Here is a 19,092-nt window from a genome sequence, read left to right on the forward strand (position 1 = left end):
GAACCAGTCTCTGCACTCAGCACATAGTGAGGATCTGTGCTGTAAGCTCTGTCCTTGTAGGAGGCTGTATCCCGAATGAGCGGGAACTCTGAGGCCCTCGGTCTATATAGTGAGTGTGCTCTAACTGGTGATTGGCTGCGGTGTTGTGTTTGTTGATTGGTCTTGCTGTGTGTCCATCAGTGTGTGTGTATCTGCACCATGATATACTGGTGTATATTATGACAAGACATACCACCTAATTCCTTGACTCCTTTCAGACCAAGCGGCCAACCAACAAACCTCCCTTCTTGATCCTCATGCTTGATGACATTTTGCATAATGCCTTCTCTCAGGTACAGCCTCCTCTCTTACAAAATGCTGGCATTAGGTGCATTTTCTGTTTGATTCCAGCTTTTTACTATTTGCATTATTTTCATTAAATTTACAAGCCAGCTGCTTATAGAACCCGGACTCTTTGAAGAGAAAGCGTAGCCATATCAGCAAACAGAACAGAAATTAACTGTCTCTCATTTTCTGTTTTTAGAAAAGCACAACTTTTTAAAAAAATAAATGTTTTATTAAAGTTTTTCCAATGAGCGTTTTTACATGACAAAAATAGAGATACAAATAGTAATAAAAAATAACAATAAACATAACCCAAAGCTTACAATGAAACTACTTACCCAACAGAACTTAATTTTTTTTTTTTTTAAAAACAGAACATGGTGGGTTTTGTCTCTATGTCCAACTCACATTATATCAACAGTAACCCCCCCCCCTCCCCCCTCCCCCAGTGTCAGTTGCTGTTGCTGACACTTACTGCTCCCCTAGAAAGTCAAGGAAAAGGTTGCCACCGCCGGGAGAACCCCATCAAGGACCCTCTCAAGGCAAACTTTATTCGCTCCAGGCTGAGGAACCCCGCCATGTCGCTAACCCAGGTCTCCACACTTGGGGGTTTCGAGTCCCTCCACATTAACAGAATCCGTCTCCGGGCTACCAGGGAGGCAAAGGCTAATACCTCAGCTCTTTCGCTTCCTGCACTCTCAGATCCTCCGCCACCCCAAATATCGCTACCGCTGGGCTCGCCTTCACCAGAGCGTCCAAAACTCTAGACATCTCCCTTGCAAACCTGCCAGAATCCTTTTAGAGCCAGGGATGCCCAAAACATATGGGCATGATTCGCCGGATTCCCCGCACACCTGGCCTCCACCTCAAAAAACCTACTCATTCTTGCCTCCGTTATATGCGCCCGATGCACCACCTTAAACTAGATTAATCCGAGCCTGGCACATGATGAGGAGGAGTTCACCCTGCCCAGGGCATCCGCCCACAGGCCCTCAACCAGCTCCTCGCCCAACTCCTCCTCCCACTTATCCTTCAATTCCCCCACTGAGGCTTTCTCTACCTCCTGCAGCTCCTGATATATGTCCGACACCTTCCCCTCCCCTACCAGACGCCAGACACCACCCCATCCTGGATCCTACATGGGGGCAGCCGCGGGAATGTCCCCATCTGTTTTCTAAGGAAGTCCCGAACCTGAAGGTACCTGAACGCATTCCCCGGGGGCAGGCCGTACCTCTCCTCCAGTGCCTGCATGCTGGGGAAAACCCCGTCTATAAACAGGTCCCCCATCCTCCTAATACCTGCCCTATACCAGTCTTGGTAACCCCCATCCAACCTACCCGGAGCAAATCTGTGGTTATTCCGTATCGGGGTCCACACCAAGGCCCCTCCTCTCCCCTGTGTCTCCTCCACTGCCCCCAGATCCTCAGTGCCGCCATCACCACCAGACTAGTGGTGTATCGCGCCGGCAAGAACGGCAGCAGAGCCGTAACAAGTGCCCCTAGACTGGTGCCTCTACACGCCGCCGCCTCCAACCGCCCTCACGCCGCCCCCTCCTCCATCATCCATTTCCTCATCATGGCCACGTTGGCCGCCCACTCCAAGAATACCCTTTTGACTCGCGGGGTTTTATTCACCCACACAAATCCTGTAACAATCCTATACACCCGATTAAAGAAGGACTTGGGGATGAAAATGGGGGGGCACTGAAATACGAAGAGGAACCTGGGGAGACCCGTCATCTTCACAGTCTGCACCCGTCCCGCCAAGGAAAGCGGGAGCATATCCCACCTTTTAAACTCTCCCTCCATCTGCTCCACTAGCCGGGTTAAGTTGAGCCTGTGCAGGGCATCCCAGTTCCTGGCCACTTGTATCCCCAAGTACCGAAAGCACCTCTCCACTATCCTGAGCGGGAGCTCCCACAGTCTCTCCTCCTGGCCCCTACCGTGGCACAACTTTTTAAAATACGGTTCTTGTTCAATGGCAAGTTTTAGATCTGTTCAGTTATGATTTGCCCGTTTCTTAACCATTTCAGACTTCGGAGAAGCCATTTGATTTCTTGTCAGGCTCATATTGCTCAGCATCCACCCTGAATCGCACATCGGGTTGACTAAACCAATCTTATTTGTTTTGCCTCACAAGTAGAAGGCTGTTTGGCATTTTTCCAGATAAATCAACCCAAGACCACACAGGAAATTGCAGCAGTGAACTCATATCTTGCTACTTTCGCATAGAGCAACATTAATAAATCAACATGCACAATCACATAGAAGTAATATTTATAATAATGGTACATAGTTTGAAACCTGACAAATTCCAGAATTCGGCATGTGTAAGAAAGCCAGGAAGTAATGCTAAACCTAGATTTAAGAAAAACACTAGCGTGGCCAGAGGTGGGATATACCATCCAATTATGGGCACCACACTTTCGAAAGGAAGTGAAAGTTTTGGAGAGTGTACAGCGTACCAAAGAGATTTACTAGTATGGTTTCAAAGGTGAGGAATTGCAGTTACGTGGATAGACTGGGGAAGCTGGGGTTGTTTTCCTTCGCGAATTGAAAGATAACAGAGGATTTGATGGTGTAAAATAATCAAGCATTTGGATAGCGTAAGTAAACATTTTTATTTGCGTAAGTAAACAAACTATTTCTAACGAGTTAAGGGTCAATAAAAAGAAAGCACAGATGCAAGGTGATTGGCAAAAGAATGAAAGGTAACAGAAGATTAAAAAATGTTTACACGACAAGTGCTTAAGATTTGGCATGCACTGCCTGATAGAGTGATGGATGAAAATTCAGTAGTATCCTTCCAGAGGGAAGTCAATAAATACGAAGGAAAAAGGAATTGCAGGGATATGGGAAAGAGCCCAGGTGTGAGATGAACTAGAATACTCTTCAAAAGACTTGATGGACTAAATGGTTTCCTTCTGTGATGTACGATGATTCATTAATTTCTACAAATTCTAAGTTGCTTTTTATGAACCTCCATTACGGCCAATAAGAACAAATTTAAATATATTGTCTTCTATTTGGGTATGTTTCTTAAATAGAAATTTTAAGAAACCTTTTTCTCTTAGTGATGTGTTATTTGGTGTCAAGAATTTTTATTAAGATATGCAAAGTAATGAATTCCCAAATGAGAATTATAGGATATTTTTCAAAATTAATGTAAGAGTAAATGGGGGTGCAGTTTACCCATCTCGGAGACATAGAATCATAGAATATACAGTGCAGAAGGGGGCCATTCGGCCCATCGCGTCTGCACCGGCCCTTGGAAAGAGCACCCCACCTAAGCCCACACCTCTACCCTATCCCCATAACTCCACTCAATCATTTTGGACACTAAGGGCAATTTAGCATGGCCAATCCACCTAACCTGCGCATCTTTGGACTGTGGGAGGAAACCAGAGCTCCCGGAGGAAATCCACGCAGACAGGGGGAGAACATGCAGACTCCGCACAGACAGTGACCCAAGCTGGTATTCAAACCTGGGACCCCGGAGCTGTGAAGCAACTCTGCTAACCACTGAGCTACCATGCTGCCCTTTTAGCATGTAATTCAGAATAACACCAACAGAGCATGGCACAATTCCCTTGCAGGCTGAAGTAGGCTTGGGGCCTGCCTCCTTGCCCTGTCCCATAGTAAATCATGGCATAAGGTGTGATTCGGCAATCCTCGAATAATCAAGAATGCTACTCCGAAAAGAGAAGGGGAGGTAGAGATAAACTATTTACTCTGGTAGAACAATCTAGAACTAGTGGGCATAACCTTAAAATAATAATTAGGTAATTTAAGAGTACAATAGTGAAAATGTGGGACTCACTTCTTCAAATGGCTGAAAGTACGAGACAAATTGAAATTTTCAGGGCTGCAATGAATAGAGTTTTGTTAAGTATCAACGGTAGTGAAGGAAAAGTGAGTAGATGGAGTTCAGGTTTAAATTGTCAATGATCTGATTCAATGGCGAAACAGACAAGAAGCTGATCAGCTTATCCCTGGTGTTATAAAATTATGCAATGGCCGATCGGCCTTGTCGCGCCTGACTCAGTGATGCAACTAGGCCTTAAATCTCGCGAGAGTCCTCCTGCGAGATTTGTGACGCCCAGAACGCCCCACGGTATCTCGCGAGACATTACAATCTGTATCTCGCCCTCGCTGGGCCAGATCCAGACATACATCTGTCGGTTTGAGGTCCAAGAACAAGCGTCTTCAGCTGGGAGATCGTACCATGGTACCGTTCACCGTTTAACACTGATCCACACAAACATGGACCAGGCGTAATGGCACCTGGGGTGGGGGGGGGGGGGGGGGGGGTCTGCAGGACATTGGAGATTCCTGCATGGTCAAGAACAAGGCAGGGTGGCATCCTGGCTCTCCCCCTCACAACCAGGCACCTTGCACTGCCAGGGTGCCACTGCCAAGGGCCGGGACCTGAGGGGGGGCATGCCCATGAAAGTGGGGGAATGAAGGGTGGCGGGGTGAAGGGCAGACATGAAGGGGCCTTCGAAAGGTTGGTGGGGAGTGAAGGGTGGGGCTCCTGAAAAGGGGCACCCCTCAGCGATCCCATAACTGGGTGTCCTCACTTAGAGGGATGTGGGTGTGCCCATGTGTGCAGGAGGTGACATTGCTCATTGATAGCGGGGAAGGGGGGGGGGGGGGGGTGGAAGTCCTCAAGATCACTTAGGGAACAGGGCACCCTTTCAAAATCACACCCCATTCTCGGAGGAGCTGGTCTCACTGGCAAATTCGCACTGAGAAACTCCCCCCAAAATTATTAAGTGTGGTAAATAATGGACAGCATGGTGGTGCAGTGGTTAGCACTGCAGTCTTACGGCGCTAAGGTCCCAGGTTCGATCCCGGCTCTGGGTCACTGTGTGGAGTTTGCACATTCTCCCTGTGTTTGTGTGGCTTTCGTTCCCACAACCCAAAGATGTGCAGGGTACGTGGATTTCCCATGGTATAATTTGCCCCTTAATTGGAAAAAATGAATTGGGTACTCAAAATTAAAAACATTTTTTTTTTTTTTTTAAGTGTGGGTAAATAATGGTGTGGATCTCATCAAAAAAGCCGCCAGGAAACATGCCGTAAAACTCACCCAAAATGACACTTAAATTGTTTCTGTTAAATAGCGGCCACAATCTCAAGATTTAGAATTTTTGCTTCTGAAATTGACAGCACTGTGCACCCTTGAGGCCGGAGGTTCATCTGTAACTTGAATTTAGACCTTATTTTAATAATTGCTGTGAGCTGCCTTTGTTTGGTGTGCCTCCAGGCTGAGTTCATTGTTGCTGGGAGGTGGGAGGGAATCCCTGTTAGAACCTGACAGTTATTGGTCTTCAGGTAAATTCAGGGGCAGCGGTGAGGGATGGTGTGGGAGAGAATGAGAGGGGGTGAGCATGGTCCAATGGTAATCTTCAGGAGTGTGGTGGGACTATAGTAGGAATAGAGCAATGCTCACTCTCTTCCTGATTTCTGTAGGTAAAATACTTAAAGAACTTGCCCAGTTTTACCCATTGCTTGACTGCTGGTAAGCCATAGCAAATTCTGGAAACTCTAATTGAAGACGATTCATAGTTGCAGAGTCAATACGGTTCAGTTTCTGCAAAGCCCTTTGTTAACACACAAAAGTGGCCCAGCACCTGTTTTAGGCAATCCAAATATTGTTTGGGACCAAGATGTTGGACGCATTTGAGAAATCCTTGGGGCATGGGAGACATAATTCAGCTCTGTGAAATGGATCAGTTGGTTATTCAGACTTACATCTACCTCTTGCCTCTCGTTTCCCCACCAACCTTTATGGGTAGGGCAGCATGATAGCACAATGGTTAGCACTGTTGCTTCACAGCTCCAGGGTCTCACGTTCGATTACCGGCTTGGGTCACTGTCTGCGTGGCGTCTGGACATTCTCCCAGTGTCTGTGTGGGTTTCCTCCGGGTGCTCCGATTTCCTCCCACATGTCCCGAAAGACGAGCTGTTAGGTAATTTGGACATTCTGAATTCTCCCCGTGTAGCTGAACAGGCGCCGCCGGAATGATTCTTAAATGTTGGATCCATGTACATGTCCAGCTTATTCCACAATCTGTTCCCACTGCACTTTGTGTGGCTACTTCTCATCATTGCAAGGTATTCTTGTAAGATTATATTTAAGCTTTTTGTTTCAGTTGTCAGTGTATTATTGAGATACAGCAGATTTTTGTTTAAAGCTTTTGACCAGTTTGTTTTTGATGTTGCCATTTATGGTTTGAATTTACTTCAGTTTTTTTAAAACTGGATGTCTTAAGATGTTAAGGGTTCAATTCCAACCTTGGCTGACTGACTGTGTGGAATTTGCACTTTCTTCCCGTGTCTGCATAGGTTTCCTCCGGGTGCTCTGGTTTCCTCCCACAGTGCAAAGATGTGCAAGTTAGGTGGATTGGCCATTCTAAATTGTCCCTTAGTGTCTGAAGGTTAGGTGGGTTTATGGGTTACAGAGATAGGCGGGGGGGGGAAGTGGGCCTAGGTAGGGTACTCTTTCAGAGAGTTGGTGTAGACCCGATGGGCTGAATGGCCTCCTTCTACATGATACACATAGCTCAAACCTAAAGTTGCTATAGTATTGACTAGAAACAAAAAGTAAATTAATACATTGCTTATTGACTGCAGTTGAGGGATTTAGTAGAAAATGGTTCATCTGGAATCAGGCAACTTTTGTAACTCAGGTGAACAAACAGAAAATGCTTGAAAAACCCAGCAGGTCTGGCAGCAACTGTGGAGAAAGAAAGAGTGTTAAAGTTTTGAGTCCATATGACTTTTCTTCAGTGCTAAAGAGAGAGAGAGAAATGTGATGAATTATATACTGTCAGAGAGGGGTATAGCCACTGGAACAAAATAGGTCAGTGATAGGTGGGAGCTTGGAGAGAGTGCAACAAAGATGTATAAGACACAAGAGCAAGGAAGCGTTAATGGCAGTTAAAATGTCAAGATGGATAAAGGTCAATCTCATCTTCCAATCAGGCACATTACAGCCCTCAGAACTCAACTCAACGCAGACGTCACCAACTTCTCCCAGTATCACACTCTGCTATCTGGTCTTTAATCCACTATTAGCGTCTTCGATAGTCCTTCATGCCTTTTTTCAATCTTCACATCTTTGTTTCAATCTCTCCTAGCTCCACCTATCACTGACCTTCTACTCTGTTCCACACCCTCCTTACACAGAACATAATCAATCACATTTTACCCTCTCTTCAGCTCTAAAGATTCATTGGAACTCAAAACGTTAACTGTTCTCTCTCCACAGATGCTGCCAGACCTGCTGTTTTTTTCTGGCATTTTCTGCTTTTATTTCAGATTTCCAGCATCCGCAGTATTTTATTTAACCTTCGTGATAATTTATGTTATTATACTGAGCATCACACTACGAGAAAGTCTCTACTCCAGATTTGTATCCTGTCGTATATCAAGTATCAACCTTTTTTTTCTTAAAATGCTTATTATTCAAACTAGATTGCAATTGCCAATTTGAACAGAAATCAGCTAAGTACTATATTTAGAATGTTTAGCAGCCATTTGTTTGCAGGTCATAATTCTTGGGAACTCCTGCTCAAGACATTTGTTTAATCATTTACAGCGTTAGCTCAAGTTAAACACGATGGATTGCCAAGTGGAAAATCCTCTATGAGGATCATTGAGACAAACGTACATTTTTCTTTTCATTAGTTCAAATATTTTCCACTTCCTTTATTTTCACAAGGCATAAGACAGGAATGTGAGATTCTTTGAGTAGCTAAGACAGACTTGGCCTTTGTGCTACCTATTTACAGTGCACTCATTCAATTTGGCCACAAATCTTTGGGCTGATCTAATCCATGTATAAATATATTGGGTGGGATTCTTCGAGCCACCGCGCCAAAATCGCGCTCAACGCTGGGGCAGAGAATAGGGTGCCAGACTCGCGATCGGGTCCGATGCCTTCCATTGATTCTCCGCGGACCGTAGAATCGCCGCCAGTCGCGCGCGCGGTCGATGCGGCGCTGGTTGGGGGCCATTGAAAGAGGCCCCTGCGGCGATTCTTCGCCAACAACTGGCCGAGTTCCCGCCAACAACGTTCCCTCATGGTTCCACTTGGCGGGCACTCGGAGTGCTGGCCTCCCTGGTGGGGGGAGCGGGGGTTCAGTCACCAGGGAGGGGGGGCCTCCAGGATGGCCAGGGTTCCTGCGGAACAGGACGGCACCGAGCAGCGGGCGTGCGCAGTCTGGAGGGGGGCCCTATATTGTTGGGGCCGGCCCGGTCCACCCTGTTGCGCAGGACCACCGTGCGCATGCACGGACCCGCGGCCGGAAGTGCAGGGCCCCGTATTGGCAGCCGGAGCTGTGTGGGGTGCTGCGGGGCCCTACAAGACCCCTTCAAAATGGAGAATCACTCTGGACTTTCTCAAGGATAGTCCAGAGTGATTTGATCCCGTTTTCCCGCGGGCGTGGGGACATAGCCCCATTATCAGAGAATTCCAGCCACTGTTCTTGGAATAATCAAACTAACTTGGACAACTACTGATATAGAATTGTTGGAACACATTTGATGCAATATAATAAGAAAACGTGTATGCTACCTACCTTGGGCCACAATGTCATTTTATTATTGCCTATTTCAGTGACAGATAATATGTCAGTCAGTAGTGATCATATTTCAATCTGTCATCATGATCATTCTGGCCAAATGTTGCATTATACATCAATATTGTACTCTTCCCTTAATCAGCTTTTGCAGCTAGGTGCCAAGCAACACTCTTCAGTTTTTTTTCTGTACTCAGCTGGACCCATTTCATCACCTTGTTAGAATACTATGAATATTTTTCAGCCATACAAGATAAGCCTCGCCAAATATTAGCCCTGGGCATGCAACCAATTGTTACAGTACATTTAAAATATAAAATCATATACCGTGCTTCACCGAGAATAAACAGATGTGGAGCATCAGTAGAAAGATTAGAAGCAATTGAAGATAGGATATGACCAAGCAGATGCATTGAAAGGCAGGGAGACGAAGAAGGTGTAGGGGTCTTTCTGAAAGGGTGAATCAAAGTACAGGGCCAAACTATCTGAACACCAATGGTGAAGCAAAAGCAAAGAGGCTGTGAAGAGCTTTCAACTGAAGAACCAAGAAGCCCAGGCTTGAGTGAGGTGGAGTAAAAGACAATGAGGCTGGAAGGAGATGGCTCTAGATGATGCAGAGATTTATATATAAAGACAAGTATGAAAACACTTGTAGGTGGCAGGCAAAGATAATGGCTGAATAGGACGTAGTAAAGGATGTAGGAAAGGACAGCATATGGGCAGTGGAGTACTGCACAAGTTGGGGTTCACACACAATGACGTTCAGGCGATCATAAGAGGATGGTATTGAGAAGTAGAGCAAAGAAGTAAACAAAAGCAGATAAGGGCTTCAGCTGCAACAGATAAGTTAAATAAGAGGAGGATTAACCTTATTAATTGGCGGAGAGGAGAGCAAGAAGGAATAGATATCAATATTGCAATTGCAAAAGGATGTTATTTTTTTAAAATTTAGAGTACCCAATTCATTTCTTTTTCCAATTAAGTGGCAACTCAGCATGGCCAATCCACCTACTCTGCACATCTTTTGGGCTGTGGAGGCGAAACCCACGCAAACATGGTACAAACTCCACACGGACAGTGACCCAGAGCCGGGATCGAACCTGGGACCTCGGCGCCATGAGGCACCAGTGCTAACCACTGCACCGTGCTGCCCGCAAAAGGATGTTATTGATGGTGATTACAATCAGCATAAAATAGCTCCTCTATTTTCCCATTCCTCATTTGACCACAACAGGCTTATTAAAAAAAAAAAAAGAATGTCGATTCAGTATGTGAACTGTTTATTGTACAGTTCTGTGACTGTAATAGATGTGCACAGATGGGTTTTCTGCATCTTTTAATAAAGAGAATAGTATTTATTATTCGTAAACCAGTTTAAGAAAAAACCCACTCCCTCTCCTCTCTCACCCCCGCTCCCTCTACTCTCTCACCCCTGCTCCCTCTACTCTCTCACCCCCGCTCCCTCTACTCTCACATCCCCGCTCCCTCTTCTCTCTTCACCGCCTGCTCCCTCCCTCATGAGGTGCTGGTCGTGAACAGTTCCTCGAAGAGGCTGGTGAATTGCATCCATATATTGTGGAAGCCTTCTTCCAATCCTTGAATGGCAAATTTTACTTTCCCCAATTTGAGGAATTCTGCCAAGTCAGAGTGCCAGGGTGGGATTCTGCAAACCTGCGGCAGAGTGTCCACGCGATTGTAACTGTCATCGCGTTTTACGACGGCGTGAACGGGCAGCTACCATGTCTAATTCTGGCTCCTAGAGGGGGCCAGCATGGCGCTGGAACAGTTCGCATCGCTCCAGCTGCAGATCCAGGCGCGAACTGTGCACCGCGGGATCCGCGCATGCGCAGTTGCGCCGGCGCCAACGAGGACATGCGCAGTGGCGCCGGCGGCAACACGCGCATGCGCAGTGGCCTCCTTCAACGTGCCGGCCCCGACGCAACACGGCACAGGGCTACAGGGGCCTGCGCGTAGGAAAGGCGGCCGCCAGCCACAGAGGCCGGCCCACCAATCGGTGGTCCCGATTGCAGGCCAGGCCACACTGGAGGTTAGCCCCGGGGTCGGGGACGGGGTAGGAGCCCCCCCCCACCCCAACAGGCCGCCACCCGACCCTTACACGCGGTGGTCCCGCCGGCCCACAGCAGGTTAGAACGGCAGCGGCGGGACTCGGCTCTTATCCTCCAGCTGCTCGGCCCATTCGGGCTGGAGAATCAGCGAGCCGGCCGCGTAGAGCGGCCCGCAACCAGCGCCACGCCAACCACCCCAGCGCCAATAGCACCGATTCTCTGCACTGTGGAGAATCGCGTGCCGGGGTTGGGGCAGCCTGGCCCGTTCGCGGGGATTTGCCGGCCCGGCGCAGGGCTGGGAGAATCCCGCCCCCAGTCTGCGGCCTTAGGTGGCACTGATCTCCAGCCAAGCAGGAGTGTCCAGTGGGCAATATGGGAGGCAAAGACTAGAAAGTCTGCCCCTCTCCCCGTAAAGAGCTCTGGTTATTCTGACACCTGCTGGCGGAACATTGCGGTTTCCTTGCGGAGGAAGTTCCTCAGTTGCAGGTACCGGAACTCTTTCCCTTTCGGGAGCTGGAGCTTTTCTGCTAGTTCCCCAGGGTCACCACTCTGTTGTCTACGTACCCCTTCGTCCTGTCTCCACGTTTTAATGGAGGTATCTATTGTCACCAGGATAAATTTATGGTTGTTGCAGATGGTGCAATGTCCACTAACCCCCAAGACTAAAGTGGTGCTTGAGCCGATTCCAGGTCTTTAGTGCAGCCAGGTTTCTCCACTACTTGGCTGGGGGAAATGGGAGTGGGGCCATGGCCAGTGCTCGGAGGGTGTCCCCATACACGTCTCCTCCATTCGCACCCATTAGGCACCCGGCTCGTTTACCCATCTTCGCACTCTTTCGGTATTCGCCGCCTTGAGGTACAATAGGAGGTTCAGTAGCTCCAGGCCCCCCCATACTCCTTCTTTACAAGATGCTTTTATTGATCCTGGTTTTTTTTCCTGCCCATACAAACACCACGGTTAGTTTATCTACCTTAGTGAAGGTAGCCTTGGGGATGAAGATCGGGAGGGATCCGTAAGAGAAGAGGAATCTTGGCAGCATGTTCATTTTTATTGTCTGCACTCTTCTCGCCAGGGAGAATAGGAGCAAGTCCTACCTACATAGGTCTCGCTTTACCTCTTCCCCGCAGCTTGACAGGTTGCACTTATGGATCCGTGTCCAGTCATGTGTTATCTGGATTCCCAGGTATCAAAATTTGGTTTGGGCCAGCTTGAATGACTGCTTCGCCAGTTCTGATCCCCCCTCCTGGATGCTCACGGGGAAGATTTTGCTCTTGCTCAGGTTAGGTTTGTAACTTGAGAAGACTGAGAACTCCCTTAGGAGTCCATTATTCTTTCTATACTGGCTAAGGGGTTTGAGACATGGAGGAGTAGGTCATCTGCATAGAGTGAGAGTCTGTGCTCACTGTTTCCCTTTTGTATGCCCTTCCACCCCTTTGCGGACCTGAGGGGGACTGCCAGTGGCTCAACTGCCTGAACAAATAGCAGCAGGGACAATGCCTCTGTGCAGTTGGAAGTATTCAGAACTGGTTGGATTTGTCCGTACGCTCGCCATGGGAGTGCTGTAGTTTCACCCACGAGGTGAACTCTGGCCCAAACCCAAACTGCTCCAGTACTTCATAGAATCATAGAATTTATGGTGCAGAAGGAGGACATTCGGCCCATCCCATGGAAAGAACACCCCACTTAAGCCCACACCTCCAACCTACCCCTGTAACCCAGTCACTCCACCCAATCTTTTTTTTTTGGACACGAAGGGCAATTTAGCATTCTTTGGAACCCACACAGACACAGGAAGAACGTGCAGACTCCGCACAGACAGTGACTCAAGTTGGAATCGAACCCTGGCACCCTGGAGCTGTGAAGCAACTGTGCTAACCACTGTGCTACCATGCTGCCCCACTTCATGGAGGTAGCCACATTTGAGTCTGTCGAAGGCCTTCTCGGTGTCCATTGATCATTTCTGGTGTCTCCTCACTGGACAGGGTCATAATCACATTCAGCAGGCGCTGATGTTTACCATTGACAAACACAGCCTGGTCTTCCGCGGCTACCTCGGGCTCAAGACCCTCCAGTTGCTTCACCAGGACTTTGGCGTCAGTGTTCAGGAGTGAGATGGATCTGTATGACCTGCATTCCTTTGGGTTTCTGTCTTTTCTCAGGATCAGCGATATCGAGGCCTGGGCCAGCGTGAGCAGCAGGGCGCCTCTCTACAGCAAATCATTGACTATCTCCACAGGTGTAGGGCCACCTTTTATAGAAGTCCACCGGGAATCTGTCTGGTCCCGGTGTCGTCCCTGACTGCATGGATTCGATGCTTTCCATGATCTCCTCCAGTCCTAGCAGTGCTTCCAGTCCCTGTTTCTTTTCCTCCCCCACCACTGGTATGTCCAGCTCGTCGATAAACCGGTTCGTCGGCAAGCCCCCTTCTGGGGGCTTGGAGGTCAACAGTCCCCATTAAAAGGTCACAAAGGCCTCGCTGATATTATTTGTCGCTGTGACTAACCTGACATTACCGTACCTCACCTGCGCTATCTCCATTATGGCTGCCTGCTTTCTCAGCTGGTGATGGCCCCGGCCGGTCTCCAATTTCACGGTGGCATGTGGTCAGAAATTACTATTGCGGAGTATTCTGCCCCTGGACGCACTGATTTATCAACTACAAAGAACTCAATGCAGGAGTAGACTTTGTGAACGTGGGAGAAGGAGAACTCCTTCTCCTTCGGATGGTTGAACCTCCATGGGTCCAACCTCCCATCTGCTCCATAAATGTGTTCAATTCCTTGGTCATCCCGGACTTTTTCCCTGATCTGTGGCTGAATTTGTCAGCCGTTGGGTCCTGTACACAGTTGAAGTCTCCCCCCATGATGAGCTGGTAGGAGTCGAGGTCGGTGATCTCCGCCATGGTTTTCTTTTTATGAAGTCGAAGTTAGGGGCGTATATATTTACTAGCAGCACCAGTGTCCCCACCAGGACACGGCTAACCATCACCGCCCCCTTGGATCTGTTCACCGTGTTTGTCGCTGTAAAGGCTGTCCTATGGCCATTCCTCTCATCCTTGTGCCGAAGCGTGCCTGATAAGTCTGTCCTATCAAGCTTTTTTCTTACCGTAGTCAATCATTTTCCCTCAGGTGTGTGTATTGGAGGAAGACTATATCAGTCCTCAGGCTTTTTAGCTGGGTGGAGTCAGGGTGTAGATTTAAGGGAATAAAAAGAGTTTCAAGGTTAAAAGTTAAAAGTTCCTGATTGTCCCTTATCATTGCTTTCAGAGTCCATTCTTTCGGATGAACACGTTTATTCCTCCAGCGTGTTGAAGTACTGTTTTTACTGTTGAACGTGATCTATAGTCTCGCTAGGTACAACATTCCAAACCGTACCTTACTGTTAAACCCTGCTTGACACTTGGCCAAGCTGCTCTAATGTCCTGGTAGATGCAGAATGCTTACCCTTCCTACCTACACGACCAAGTGCTTCTCGCTCAGTTAAGCACCCACTCATTATCTTGAAACTTGTGCAGTTTCGTGATTATTGCCCGTGGTGGATCTCCTGGTTTGGGCTTTTGCCGGAGCCCAGTCCAACTCTGGGGGACTGGTGAAGCCTTCCTCTCCTCTTGTGCATCTTAGCAACGTATTCTGTCGGTTTTCTGCCCTCTGGTAGCATGGTAATTGTCAGGTTCTGCCGGCAGGACCTATTCTCCTGATTGTCGACTTTCCCCTTGAGCGCTTTCTGGGCTGTTACCAAGCTTGATATCTCAGCCTCGAGCGAGGCGATCCACTCGTCCTGGTCAGTGGCCACCTTCTGCTGGGCGGCACCGTTGCTTTCTGGGTCTCCAGTCTCTGCTCCGGGGTATGTAGATGCTGGAGAAGGTATTTGAAGGGATAATTTAGCCAGTCCACCTAACCCGCGCATCTTTGGACTGTGGGAGGAAACCAGAGCTCCCGGAGGAAACCCACGCAGACACAGGGAGAACGTACAAACTCCACGCAGACAGTAACCCTTGCCAGAATTGAACCTGGGTCTTGGCATTGTGGGGCAGCAGTGCTAATATCTGTGCCACTATGCCACCCAAAATATTATTAAAAAACCTAGCTAAAGGTATCCAGTCTGTGTGACAGCAAAGGCTGCAAAATAAGATGTCGTAGAAGTGAGATAATTATTAACTTCAACCATGCACTTGTTTGCGTATATGGGTTAATGGAATGTTGTGCAGTTTAGATCGTTCCGGGGGGGGGGGGGCATGTAGTGTTGTTTCCTGCACTGAGGAGCTTCAGTGCAGCATGAGATAGGGACGTCATTTACAAATGAAGTCCTGATCTCTTGACCCTCCCCGATGCAACCCCCAGAACCCCCATGCCCATACCACCTTACACGGGCAGACACCCCCGGGCCCGATCCCCAGAATTCCAGCCTGGCACCTTGGCACTACCAACCTGGAACCCTGGCTGTTTGCCCGACAGCACCAGTTGGCACTTGAGTGGAATTGCCAGGGTGTCTGGCTGGCAGAGTCACAGTGCCAGCTGGCAGCAGCATTGCTAGGGTGCCACCCTGTCTAGAGGCCGACCACCTGGGGAAGGCCGACCACCTGGGGAAGACCCACCCCCCACCACCACCCAGGAATCACTCTGCCTGGTCCCAATTTTGGGGGAAGAGTACTGAACGACACCTGGCTGCGGTCTCTTCTGTGAGGCAGATAGATGTCGGGTGGCCATTAGATCCGGCTAAGTGGATTCTTAAAATCACTTAGCCGTGCGAGATTGATCACGACCCCTCTCGAGATCTGGTTAGATCTCACGTGGCGGTAACGGTCATCAGGAATCCCAGGGAAGGCCTCTCCTGGGATCTACCAGCCAAGTCCCACTCCAGTTCTGGTGGGATGGGGCCAGTAGATTGTGCCCATAGTAATTAATGGGAGGGGTCCTGTCTGTGGAAAGCAGTTTTGTCTGTTGGAACGTTTTGTCTGATGAAGACAGAAGGATTTGCAGACTGTTCCTGAAAGGATCGCTCTCCAAGCAGCCCTTCCAGATATCTCTACTCAACAGTACAGCAAGTAACCCTGTGTTGTTAAGTGGCTTTTGATATGTAATGAGTTTTGCTCAATTGGAAATTGAGAAGATGTAAGTTAGTAGTTAAAATGTTTCCATATTTTTGTTTAACTGTTAATTGTAGGTCTATTTTTATGTGATGTTAATGTGGTTAATACTGTGCAAATAATGTTTGTTTTATTACAAAAGATCCCTATTTGTCAATCGAATCATTCTAGGGCCGAAGTATAATTTACTCACGGTTTTAGAAATTGAAAAACTGTTGGGGTCTCGTCCAGTTTCTAAGATAAATTGGGGTCTGGTCCGGTACCGTAACAGGTAACACACACAGGATCTTGGACTGGGAGTCTTGGATCGGCCTCCACCTGGAATTCAGTATGAAACACTGCTCAGCATAATTTAAGGATATTAAGACACTAGAGAGGATACAGCAAAGGGAAACTAAGTTCACAGCTTGAATTATTCACATAGATAGAATACAGGAGCTGAAACTGTTTACACTGGAGAAACAAATGTTTGGGTTGGTGCTTTCCATGTGTTCAACATCCTACGAGATGTAAACAAGACAACCATTAGTCAGTTTAACATAACTACAGATTTTTTAACAAAGGGCATAGCCTCAAAAACTGTAAAACTATGGGACATGGAAGGCGATGAATGTGTAGAATGGACTTTCAAGGGGGCAGTGATTGTATCGGTTTGAGAGATTATGGGGCAAGTACCTGGAGAAATAAATACTGAAAGGGTACGAGAGATCGTGAGGGAGATTAAATTTTCAATGTACAGGGAACAATTAGATTGAGTAGAATAGCAATTCCTGTCATTCTGATTTCCCTGTCAAAGGAGACTCCTACTTGCAAAATTATTTCCTTCAACAATAAATGGAATTGCATAGTTTTTGACAGTGGCTTTTTAGAAAATCTTTTTAGTTAAATCAAGCTGTGTAAGATTACTTCACAATAAAACTTAAGTGGGAAAAATACTCAATTTGGGAGTTTATTGGCGGAATTCCCCCCCCCCCCCCCCGACTCCGGGTGGGAGAATCACAGGGGCGCCGCGCGAGTCACAGGGGTGTCACGCGGCCCCGGCACCCGCACGCGATTCTCCCAACCCCCCCACCCCCAAACCGGCGCGGCGAGAATCACGGCTGGACGCTGGGAGAATCGGCGCTTGCCGTTTGTAACGGGTGAGCGGCGATTCTCTGGCCCGGGTGGGCCCAGCGGCCTGCCCAACACGACAGGTTCCCGCCGGCACCACCTGGTCGCTGCCGGCGGGAACAGCGCAGGAACGCTGGGGGGGGGGGGCAGGGGGTTCCTGCACCGGGGGAGGCCTCAAAAGGGGTCTGGCTCTCGATTGGTGCCCACCGATCAGCGGGCCGGACTCTATGGAGGAGGACCTCCTTTACTCCGCCGCCCCACACGATCCATCCGCCATCTTCTTGCGGGATGGCAACCGCGCATGTGCGGGTTGGCGTCGGTCAACACGCGCATGCGCGGGTGATGTCATTTACGCAGCGCCGGCCGCGTCATTTACACGGCGCCGCTTTTACGTGGCGCCGAGGCCCGGCGCGTGTAAATGACGCGGCGCTGCTCCTAGCCCCCCGGGGGTGGGGGAATATGGGGCTGGGGGCGGGAGAATAGGGGGCTGGGAGCGGGAGAATAGGGGGCTGGGAGCGGCCTCCGACGCCGGAGTGCAACACTCCGGTTTTCACTCCGTCGTTCACTCCGGCTTCTGGACTTCCCGATGGGAGAATTGCGCCCTATATTTTGAAACCTGAAGACAATGGGCTGGATTCTCTGCCTTACTGGGCCGCATTTCAGCCCCGACCCGCCAACGGGAGTCTCCGTTACGCCGGCCGGTCAATGGGGTTTCCCATTGTGGGGCAGCCCCACGCCGTCGGGAAACCACCGGGTGCCGACAAAACAGAGAATCCCGCCGGCGGAGAATCCCGCCCAATATTTTTTGTCAGTTTTAGATTAGTTTGATCAGCCTATTCAACAGGCAGAAAAAGCAGACTGAAAAAGTGAAGTGTATTTTCCCCAAGATTTCTAACATACACTACTTGCACACATGGGTATTGCACTAGATTTAATTCCTTATTTTCTCTTTCCATATGCAATTCCAGGAAATAGGCTTAAGTAAAAGCATCAGGTTGATATATGAATAAAAAAAAAAAAACGAGGCTTCGAGTTATTTACTGGATTTCATTATGTAGCTTGGAAATTGCAGTGTCCTGGAGCGTATATTTGTGAAATATTTGGCCAGTAATGTTTTGCAGTTCAGTTTCAATTTTTCTTCTCTCTTAAACTTCATGCTTTACAATCAACGTCTTTTTCATAGCGTAGGATGAAAAAAAAGTAGAAAAATTTAGAAATAGCAGCATTTCTTTCTGATATTCATGTTAATGAAGAAAATTCAATCTCAAGCATTCCAGACTGCTGTTTAAAATTTCAGTTTTCTTGAAGGAAGGGCAAAATTGTGAGGGGAGGGGAAGAGTGGGGAGGAAGAGAAGACTTTTAAAGCCGGCTACACTGGTGCAAACTATTGATGATAATTGGCTGCAGATTGAAGCACTGACTGACTGTTCAAGGGCTTTAACTGTTTTTCTTACGGGTGAACTGAGCATAACCACACCAAATCAATTAATGCTTTAAACTTTTGTTTTCCATTGCAGATTACCAACATTGGAGAAAAAGGAATTTAGTCAACATAACACCATGTTTACCTGCAGGAATTGTTTATGCATCGCAGTTACAGCCAAAGTGCTTCCATTCCTAGCCCATGTGGATTTAATAGAAAGTGCTGTTAAACCAGCCTTAAAACTATTTTTTTTGTGGTCATTAAGTACAGTAATTATTTAGCCTCTTATTTGATCATAAATAAATATGTTTAGCCAGTAAAATAGAAAACATCTTATGTAGTCACAAAATTGAGCCTATATGGGTTACAACCCATCGCTACATTTAAAAAGTCATTATGTTATAATTGGTATCGATATTGAAGTATTGAACAAAGAGAAAATTTGATGAAGAGCTTGAAAAATTATTTCCACTTTCCTCCTGGGAGTTGACATTAT

At 47.9% G+C, this 19,092-nt stretch overlaps 1 protein-coding gene across 5 annotated transcripts in view; it reads right to left on the reverse strand.

The window, feature by feature from the left end:
- Nucleotides 1–19,092, reverse strand: part of LOC140410584 (kelch-like protein 29) — a 598,914-nt gene that overhangs the window by 438,280 nt on the left and 141,542 nt on the right. For 3 of the 5 annotated variants that reach the window (XM_072498864.1, XM_072498866.1, XM_072498862.1), the window contains exon 2: nt 16,257–16,381. The exons of the other annotated variants lie outside the window; for them this stretch is intronic. The gene's annotated coding sequence lies outside the window, so the exon portion shown is untranslated. The remainder of the gene's footprint in view (nt 1–16,256; nt 16,382–19,092) is intronic. 5 annotated transcript variants of the gene reach the window in all.

The sequence above is a fragment of the Scyliorhinus torazame genome, chromosome 4 (genome assembly GCF_047496885.1).
Source record: "Scyliorhinus torazame isolate Kashiwa2021f chromosome 4, sScyTor2.1, whole genome shotgun sequence".
Classification (NCBI taxonomy): Eukaryota; Metazoa; Chordata; class Chondrichthyes; order Carcharhiniformes; family Scyliorhinidae; genus Scyliorhinus; species Scyliorhinus torazame.